General features: G+C 41.1%; 1 pseudogene; it reads left to right on the plus strand.

Annotated features, from left to right (window-relative positions):
- The first annotated feature begins 1,355 nt into the window (after positions 1 to 1,355).
- On the plus strand, positions 1,356 to 10,212 carry LOC117481817 (annotated as a pseudogene).
- Positions 10,213 to 11,159: the final 947 nt, after the last annotated feature.

Raw genomic sequence — 11,159 nt, forward strand, 5'->3', positions numbered from 1 at the left:
TGGTGAGATTCATACACGGGAGCCTTTTTAAAGCCTTTTTATCCCGCTGCAAACAGAACCCCCCCCCCCCCCCCTTCCCATCACAAACTTTACACAGACCCCCCTTCCAATTATCAACTCCTGTCTTGTTTCCGTAAACGCTTGTGTCCTGTGCAGCTAAAATAATAGACATCGCTTTTTCCAGCTGACAACCCCGACTTTCTGGTCACTTCTTCCATTTTCCAGCCCTTGGGGAGAGAGAGACACGGGAGATTCATGTGATTGGTTGTTGGTCGCGTTGCTCGCGTTAACTCCCCAAGCTCAAGACACGCCCACCGCCAAGCGGCAACGCACGCCGCCGTGTGTAGGCGGCTGCGCGAGCGGGATATGGGTCATTCCAGAATTGGAGAACAATTTAGACACCAACATTTTTGAAAAATGAACCTTTCATTTTATTATTTTTTGTTATGTATTTAGGAAAAACAGATAATAAACCATCAAAAAAAGTGATTTGCCCAGCTAAGGCATCAAATGTATATTTTCCAATGAAGAATTAACCCTGTTACTCTAATTATAGTAACAGGGTTGCAAGTAACAGGGCTGAAAATCAATGCTAATTTTTGCTTTTACCTCAGGAATTAATGCTAGCTGCACAATGTAATGCTATTGTCAAGGAATGGACACACTTAGATATTTAACTAAAGAAAGATACATTTGAAATTAATTTGTTTTAGTCTCATAATTTGAGTAACAGGGTTGCGTTTGTATGAGTGCCACACTCCTTCAAGAGTGACAAGATTGGAAATATATTACAAATAAAAGAGAGGACTTAGTTTTGGTCTACCCATGGTAGTAGCACATGGCTTGCTGATGTCCTTTCCACTGTGTCATGCGACAAACAGTTTTTTCACTTCCTCTGCCAAGCTAAAAAGGTTTCGGTAACAGGGTTGCGCGTATGTTGAGGGACACACCTTCTGTGCAAAATTACTGTTATTTAAAATATGTTTATGATTTAACAAATTGATTTTACCATTACGAGACACATATATCAATAGAATAATACCAAAAAAGTAAATAAAAACCCTATTTTAAATGTTATATTTGACATGCAAGTTGGTCACCAAGAAGCTGGGACAAGAGAAAAGGGCAATTTTAGGGGGTGTTCGAGAGCTATTTGATATTTTAAATAATATTTTGAAACCACTTTTTCGACAACTTTATATGCATCTTGTCTCAAGACAAGTATATTTAACACAACAAGTGCATGTCTTAGCTTTTTGGGCATGGATTATTAGATTTTTTATATGGGGGACATGAAATGTCCTCCAATTCTGGAATGACCCATATATGTTTTCTAGAAGTGAAACGAGGCAGCAGAAAAAGGATAGGTCTGTGATGTATCTTGTGAAACAGAACAACTAAATAAATGCAACGAAGAAGAGCTCGCCTCTCTCCAGTCATTTCGATAAAGTGGGTTATTGAACCCGAAGCGTGTTGCTTCTGCCCTAGGAGACGACAGAGAGTCATCCCCCCTGTTTCCTCGACTACGGTCTGGGAGCTGACAGGAAAGTTCAACAATAGTAACAACACTTTATAATACAGGGTTGCCAACTTTGGGTACCTGGCTGGAGTGAGATTTTGATATCATGGGTTTAATTCAGTTTAATTACACATATGCGCACGAAATGACTGCTATCGTGTCAGCAGCGGGACCTTAGCATATAGGATATATATATACAATATATACAAATACACAATAATGGACACAGACTATAAAGGGCACACAGTTTCATTCACTAATGAAAGTCAAACATGTTTGTTTCCACTGTTTTATTGTGTGCCTGTCGCGATAAACAATTAATTGACTTATCGTACGATAAATAATAATGAACTCCATAACTTTTCTGACCTTGATAAATTGCCATTTACATGAGGATGTGACTAGCAGTTTGAAAGGATGTACTTGAATTATTATTATATATTATCATTATGTCAGTGGTCTAAAATGGTCATACAACGGTGCCGACAATATTATCGTTTATCGCCTAATAGAACAATAAGCAGCAGACTTTTACTTTTTTATCATTTCTACTGGATCTTAGATCTGCGCATGCGCAATACGGGTCGGCAGTTGCGGCTCCAGAGTATTTTTGTTGCGTAATCTATGGTAGGGCTAACCATAGACTGTATATAGGGGCTAACCCATACAGTGGTGGGGCTCAAGTCAGTATTTGCAATGTAATTACATACACGCTCCCCCCGACAGTGAAACGCCACGCGTGAGGTTTAGATTATTTCCCTGTCTCAATCCAAATTGAACTGTATGAAATAAAAAGGCACATTTGTCTTGTAGTAAATAAAAAGGGCGACCTGGAGCCAATCCTGCAATTTCCCCACAGGTGAAAGAGTTGACATGCTGAAAACCCAACCCCTGCAGGGAGGTCTGGGGGGATTCTCCCCCAGGAGATTTTTTAAAATACTAACATAAAATACACATTCTGGTACTCTCTTGAGAAGAAAAATAAATAAATCTATTACTACACGACATATTTAAAAAACAATGAATGCCATTTTTGTTTTTTGTTACTTTGTTCTGAAAGCTGAACCTGCTGCTCCTCACAGAGAGAAGAGGGAAGAGGCTGTGTGAATTACTTTACATTGTGGATAAGGGTGGATAGCCCCCATTGTTCTGTGTGTCAAAATGAAAGACAGCCCACACACCTATCAATCATCAAACCGTGGGGTCTTATTTCATTACGTGTTGATTTCTATCAACACGTAATGTTGTATTGATGTATAGAGATGTACTACCGCAAAAGTATTCTCCGTCGGGACTTCCTGCAACAACACACACGCCGTTATCGTGATTCTGATTGGCCAGAAGACATTATCAAAGATGTTCTATTGAGAAGACGATCACTACGTGACAAAAGTTTTCAAAACCGTTTCTAGTCTTCGGTATTATTGTTTTTGGCGTGAGAATAGTTTGGGCAGCGTGAGAGCGTGAGATTGAGAGTGAAAGCGTGTGTCACACGCCAGATGCGTGAGAGTTGGCAACCCTGCTTTATAACCTGTTGTCAACAATGAATCCCGAATAGTAAGTGGGCATTTTTATTGTTGATTAGTTACTTTACTTGCCCCTCCCTACAGGCAGATCACGCAGACTGCAGAGGGTGCTTCATTTTGCGGAAGGAGCATTATCGGAAGAGCAAATGCGGCGCAGACAGTGTACAGTTTTCGCCGCTGCGAGGCTCCACTAGCACCCCCCGCCCCGTCAACGCTCGCGACACAGGGGGCCTCATCATATAACTTTGCGTGTTTGCTGTTTACTCGTTACTTTACTCGACATCCTCACTTTGGATTCGGAGGTCCTCCTTAGCTATTAGCTTCACGCAGGGGCGGATCTAGAAAAATATTCATGGAGTGGCAAGAGGGTGTCAGGAGATTTGGAGGGGTGGCATCCCCTGGCAGAAGTATAGCTGATTTAATCGCAGTCATATCAATCAATGTTAACTTGGAAAGCCACAATATTTATATTTTAACTCAATAACATTAGGTGACATTATTGTGGCACATCAGTAAAGCCTTAAATATAAATATAAGGTGGCAGACATAATTTAATGAATTTTAACTGAACATTAACTGAATGAGTTTGTTTCACTCTTAGACCAGCAGGTGTAACAGATGTAAATATGCAGTGGGCTTTATTTAATTTAATTTTGTATAATCACACAAATTCTGTGTTTTATATTGTTTTATTCTGTGTTCTTCATTTTATTGAATGTTAAATACCTGGCAAGGTCGGAGATCAGTGGGCGGAACCTCTGAAGTGTGGTCGCTGTGTTGCAGGAGTTTATTGTTGTGAGGACTTTCCCCTCTATATATTGTGTCCCTTACGTTTCCTCTTCCCTTTTTGTAAAATGTTCCACTTGAGAGGAGTCACTGTGAGGGAAATGGATGTAAAACTGATCGTTTTATCTGTTGTCAGTAATTAAACAGAGATCATCTCAACTTTACGCTGGCTCGGGTCTCGTCCATTAACAACACAACGCAGAGACCGCTTAACCACACCGGTTACACAGGGGTACCAAATCTATGCACAGACTGCTGCAATAAGTACATTAATTAACTGTCTCATCGATGTTTGTCTGAATTAATATGATAATATTAACAATCATATTATTCCTATCAGCTGTCAATCACTGTTATGATTCACATATTCATTTATTATTGAATAAACTATATTTTTTGGAGGAGTTAATGATGAATGTTCCTCAAGATGCTTGCTCACCCTCCTTCAAATTTGAAAGACAAATTACTATCATATATCAAAATTCAAAAGGAATCAAAAGAACAGTTCAGCGCCCCACGACTTTATTGCAAACAGTTACAACCTTGACTTTACATCAGAAAGAACAAACATTAAAGAAGTGACTAAGTTAGGGTTACCAAACGTGTATTCAGCTAAAACATATACATCGCTGCAGTTATTATCCAGTGGAATGCCCTTACCTACTGGCCTAGTTAAATCAAAGTGGTTACTTTTTTTTGGCTGGGCAGTGTAGTTTTACGTCTTATTTGACTTTCTCAGGACTTAAAACTGTTTTTTGGGGGCAGACCCCCACAAAGAAAAAATATATATACACACATACAAGGTCATCATCTTAAAGGGCCCATGTCATGGCCATTTCTACTGATCATAATTCCATTGTTGAGGTATACTAAAATAGATTTATACTGTGCAATTTTCCAAACTCACATTGGTTTCTCATACAGCATTTCTGTAAAGCAGGGGTCGGCAACCCCTGGCACGCATGCCACCCCTCGCACGCATGCCACCATTGGCACGCGGCACCGTAACCAGTGGCACACTATAGGAATAAGTGGAATAAGTGTGCAAAATATTAAAATTTTATTTTCGGATCCTGAACGAGACCACCGACAGAGCGCGTCTCCCCGTTACCTGCAGAAGGAAGCCATGCACGCAATGCAGCCCCGCTCTCTTCAACTCCAGGCGACTTTCTGCCGCTTTCCTCTGTGGTGCAGTGCTGATCGTTTCACCACAGAGGAAAGCACTTCACAAATTGCAGTACCCATAAGGAGCTGTACAAATGCCGCAGTTTTTGTGTGGCTGTGTCTTTAGTTGAAAGCCCAGTGGCGATCTGCTCATCTCTCATCGAATTAACATGCTACACAGGGGCGGACTGGCCATCTGTGTGTTCTGGAGAATCACAGAACGGACGATCGTCCTTATTATTATGCCATTTAAACCAATTATTTAAATTTGTTTGTTAAATTCGGCATCATGTAAGTTGCGCTGACGGGTCCACACACTGCTTCCCCGCAGATAATACACAATCGTCGGCACGCTGATAAAATAATTTTTTTTGAATGGCACTTCATATCAAAAAGGTTGCCGACCCCTGCTGTAAAGTATGTGTATTCACCGGTATTCACTCTCTGCCCTAAACGGCTTGTTTGAGCTCCTGCCCCCCCCCCCCCTCCCTGTGAGCCCAGTGTGCTCCGATTGGTCAGCTCGGCCACTCTGTTCTGATTAGTCAACCACCAGAGAGGCTCCGCCCATGTCTAACACAGTGTTTTTTTGGCTCTGAGCGGAGCATCAGTTTTTGTATAAGCTAACCTACGTTTGCTAGTTGTTCAGTGTAATATGCCAACCTACTATGAACACAAGCTAGTGGTTCATATTAGGCTAGCAATAACGTGTTTACAATTGCAATCTTATACGGTAGTCTGCTACGTGTCGGTCATTCTTTTTAGCTTGCATAAAAACAATGTTTTTCCTAGCATGTCTAGCTATAGGTAGCCTTGTTGTTTAGCTTTGTAGCATACATGCTAGGAAAGCCAACTATAATGTAATTAAGTTTCGCGACTGACCGTACGGTAAATCACCCGGAGTATACTGTATATGAGTATTTCGTGTGTGAATGCAAACATTCTCGTGCTATGAGAAACATGTAAGGCCATCTGCTGACATTGTAGTTGATATATGTAAACGCTAGCAACTTCGTTAGCCCAGTTAGCACTGTGTCAATGGCTTGTTCTGTGTAATAAAACCACTATGAACAAAAGCTAGTGGTTCATATTAGGCTAGGAAGAACGTGTTTACAATTGCCATCTTATACGGGTAGTCTGCTACGTTCGGTCATTCATTGTAGCTGGCATGAAAACAATGTTTTCGCCTAACATGTCTAAAAAAAATGGAGGGATTGACCAATCAATCTTGTTATGGAAACAGCTCCTTATATCCATTAGAGTAGCTAGCTAGCACCAGATGCTAACAACAACGATCTCCGGTACCGGCTCGCTCGCTCGCGCACGCACACACAATGGCTCGTGCCACACACACACAGAGCCGAGCTTGAATGAAACACAGAGACCCAGAAGTAGGATACTTGTACTGTACTGTACTGTAACATATTATTTTCGAATGAACAATTTTTCAAATTATGAATTTCACACATAAAAAAAAAAAAACATACATTTCTTGGGGGTGCTTAGGGGGTGCTATGGCTATCCTAGGGGGAGCTGCAGCACCCCCTAGCGCCCCCCTGGCGCCACCTATGATATGATGTGTCCTATTGTTACACCCAACTCTGATCATAATCAACTATAAAAATGCCCACTTACTATTCGGGATTCATCGTTGACAACGGGTTATAAACTGTTGTTACTATGAAAGCAGCAGGACTTCGTCTTGGAATAACCTCAGATTATTAGTAGTGGAGAAAAGCACACCGGTTTTTGTTTTTTGTGTGTCAAGAACAGAGTTGGGTGTAATAATATTACTTTTGTCGGTAACGGAGTAATGTAACGCTTTTATAATTCAGTAATCACACTACAGTTACTAACATTGCCCGACACGCGTTACTTCGTTACTTTTATCAAATCTGTAATCTCACACTACAGTTAGCCTACTAACATAAATAATGACTAGATTCTCCCTTTGACAGACAAGAGGGATTTCCGCAGCAGGTTTATATTTAGGTAACATTTGCGCGACTTGCACGTCCACATGCAGTGCATAAACGAGGGGTGGAGGTATGCCCATTATTTTTAGTTCGTTCGTCCGAAGAAAGGACAGGAATGTGACGGTAAGGTGCAAACTGTGTCCAGGCCAGAAGCTTTTATCCACTGCTGCAAACACAACGTCAAACCTCAACAAGCACCTGCAAAGACAACATGCTAACGTGAAGCTAATAGCTAAGGAGGACCTCAGAATCCAGAGTGAGGATGTCAAGTAAAGTAACGAGTAAACAGCAATCACGCAAAGTTATATGATGAGGCCCCCTGTGTCGCGAGCGTCAACGGGGGGGGGGTGCTAGTGTAGCCTCGCAACGGCAAAAACTGGCGCGCTTACACTGTAGGTGCGCCGCATTTGCGCTTCAGATGAGGCTCCCTCCGCAAAGTGAAGCACCCTCCGCAGTCTGCGTGATCTGCCTGTAGGGAGGGGCGGCCCTGCGAGTAAAGTAACGAGTAAAGTAACGAGTAAAGTAACGAGTAAAGTAACGCGTTACTTTATGTAGAGAGTAACGAAGTAAAGTAATATATTACTTTTTTTTAGCAAAGACCCCATCTCTGATCATGATATTTCAGTACCTGACAAAACATCGTTTTTTTTAATACTTTTTATTTAGATTAAAAAATAAAAAAGTGCCTTTTTTAACAAAATAAACTATTCGAAAATATTTATTAAATAGTCAACTTTACAAAAATGTAAATAAGACAAGGATCAAAGGGCACAGGTGTAAGAACATGACAACACATTCAACCCAAGATTAATTTATAAAGTATTTGTTTTAAGCATTACAAATCTAACAAATCTAACAAGCCAATTATGTGATCAAGGAGTTGTTTTGATAATTATTTTTGCGTTAATGTTGTTTCTCCTCCTCTCTCCTCACAGTGACTATGTATTCAAGCTGCTCCTGATCGGGGATTGTGGTGTCGGAAAGTCTTGCCTCCTCCTCCGGTTTGTAGTAAGTGTTTCAGCCACTGCTACAACAGGCTTTTATGTTTTCGACCTGTCACATGCTGTGATAGTTGTTTGTGTTTTTGTGTTATCCTAGGATGATACGTACACAGAGAACTACAAAAGTACCATCAGTGTGGACTTCAAGATCAGGACCATCGAGCTGGACGGAAAGACCATAAAACTTCAGATTGTAAGGAGAACGTAGCGCATTCGGGCTGTAAAAGAGATAAGCAGTGATACACGTTGAATTATCTTTGAATCTGTTGGACTGACGAGATCTGTTTTTCTTCCTCAGTGGGACAGGGCTGGTCCGGAAAGTTTCTGCACCTCCAGTTACTACAGAGGAGCACTAGGCATTATAGTAGTTTATGATGTGACGGATCAGGTCAGTGCTTCACAAATAATATTTGTTTTTATTGCTGTCGTCATCCAGTCATACAGTAATGCTAATAACTAATTAATGTTATTAACAAGATAAGAAACACTTTATTTAGGGTAAATGAAAGGTTACTAGAAAGAGATGAAGATACAAAATAGAGGATAAAAATAGAGTAATAACAGTTTTTTTTCCAACGTTAATATCTGTTTTAACTGTCCTCTTTCTGCTGCCTTCCCTCAGGAGTCCTTCAATAATGTCAAACAGTGGCTACAGGAAATCGACCTTAACGCCAGCGAGAACGTCAGCAAGCTGCTAATAGGCAACAAGTGTGACCTCACGAAGAAAGTTGTGGATTACACCACAGCTAAGGTGAGGCAATGCACAAAGCTGAGACTCTTTGAGACACTTTGTCCAGATATCTGTATCCAATGGGGAAATGAGATAAGTACGAGCTGACTGAGCAGCAGTTCGGTCGGTTTTCTTTAGCCACTGTAGTCTCACTGTGATAGCCTTGAAAATGTGATGTGCTCAGTTTGTATTGTGAGGTTTGAAAGTGGAACAAATATAAACGTGTATGCGATATTTGTTCACACCAATCTGAGTAGGGCGTGTCGACGCTCATCGTCGGCCTGACGCCCATCGACGGCCATAATCGGCTTGGTGTGTCCGGGCCTTAACAGCGACTCAGGTCAACTTGAGTCAAAGTCAAAATGATTCAACAGTTCTGATTTGGCTCTAACATCCTCAGGTTATTCAGGGCACAAAATGACCGAACCATTTAAATGAATATTTCCTGTAAATAACCAGAAATGTTCTGTATGCTACCTAGACTCTTAACTCCACCTCACACAGCTGTAGTTTGCAACTACAACTAAGAAAACTAGTAACTTAAAAGACTGCACGTTTTGGTTGAAAGCTATGGAAAAAGCAAGCAAGTGGGACTTTTTATTACATTACATTACATGTCACTTGTTAGACGCTTTTATCCAAAGCGACTTACATACTCAATACTGTGGACAATCACCGCAGGAGCAATTTGGGGTGAAGTGTCTTGACCAGGGACACAACGACATGCTGACTGCAGTGGGGTTTGAACCTGTGACCCCCTGATCCGAACACCTACGGAGAACCCACTACGCCACACGTCCATTTATACAATGGACACTAAAGATTTTCCTTGGTCAGAGAATATTTAACTCAAGTTAAATTGAAAATCACCATGAAAACCGAATGGTCTCATAAGCAACAGTTATTGAGTTTTTAGTGTCACACGATCATCCTTAGCAGATAGTATGTTTTCAAGATATTTCATTTATTTAATATCCGTTGATTTTAATCTCTTCGATCTCCAGGAATTTGCCGAAAACTTGGGCATCCCCTTCCTGGAGACCAGCGCCAAGAGCGCCACCAACGTGGATCAAGCCTTCATGACCATGGCGGCGGAGATCAAGAAGAGGATGGGCCCCGGGGCCCCGGACGGGTCCTCGGAGAAGTCCACGTGAAGATCCAGAGCAAGCCGGTCAACACCTCCTCCGGAGGCTGCTGCTGCTGAGACCCATATCTGTGATGGTTTCATCTGAATAATACCCAGAGAGAGACATTTTGAAACAGCCTATCTCCTCGCTGATGGTCTTGTTTGCTCATATCATGTCATGTAAAGGCATCAGCACTATATTGATTGTTTCATAAACACAAGATGAGAAATCTGAGTTCTTCTTTCACCACTGCTTAAAAGTTTATGACAACCCAGAATATCAACAAAGGAGGGAGAAGTACTCAGATCTTGTACTTAAGTAAAAATAAAAGTACCAGAGTGTAGGAATACTCTGTTACAGTAAAAGTCCTGCATTCAAAATGTAACTCAAGTAAAAGTACAAAAGTATTAGCATCAAAATATAGTTAAAGTACCAAAAGTAAAAGTAGTCATTGTGCAGATTGGTCCATTTCAGAATAATATATATGATATGTTTTATAATGATTGATCATTAAAGTGTTCTCAAAGCTGGTAAAGGTGCAGCTAGTTTGAATGACTTTGTATACTGCAGGGTAGCTTGTGAATTTACTCCAGGTGGAACTAAAGTCTGATTTAACACTTGATTATATTTCACATCATTCATCCACACCTGTGAAGTAACTAAAGGTATTAAATAAAAGTAGTGGAGTAAAAGTACACAATTTACCCCAGTTGGCAGCTTTGTTTTGAACAAAAAATTGTGGCTCATCGGACATTTATGAGAGAAAATCCCTAATGTCCGAGTGCAAGTGAATGCAGCACAAAACGTGAGTCTTGTAACCCCTCCCCCGGCCCTGGCGCAAGCGTGGAAATATGATTGGCGGCGATTCCATTTGAACAGGACGGCGCAAAACGAGAAGCATTAGGACAGTCTATGATTCGGACCCAAGTACTGAAGGAATGAGGTTTTTGCGGTCTACAATGACAGAGAAGAGACTGTCAAGTTTGGCTGTACTCAGCATTGAATCAAAACGCACTAAAGCTGTTGATCTTAATAAGTTTGTGAGGCGTCTTGCTGAACAAAATGGTAATCGCCGCATTCAGCTGTAATAGGCATGCCAACTTGATGCTCTGCTCACGGATGAGCATAAACAACTGTTAAGATGATGACCTTGTATGTGTGTATATATTTTTTCCTTTGTGGGGGTCTGCCCCCAAAAAACAGTTTTAAGTCCTGAGAAAGTCAAATAAGACGGTGTGTCACTTTGATTTAACTAGGCCAGTAGGTAAGGGCATTCCACTGGATAATAACTGAAGTCTAAAAGAATGCATGACTGAAGTGATGGAGACCATGT

This window comes from Trematomus bernacchii, unplaced genomic scaffold (genome assembly GCF_902827165.1).
Source record: "Trematomus bernacchii unplaced genomic scaffold, fTreBer1.1, whole genome shotgun sequence".
NCBI lineage: Eukaryota > Metazoa > Chordata > Actinopteri > Perciformes > Nototheniidae > Trematomus > Trematomus bernacchii.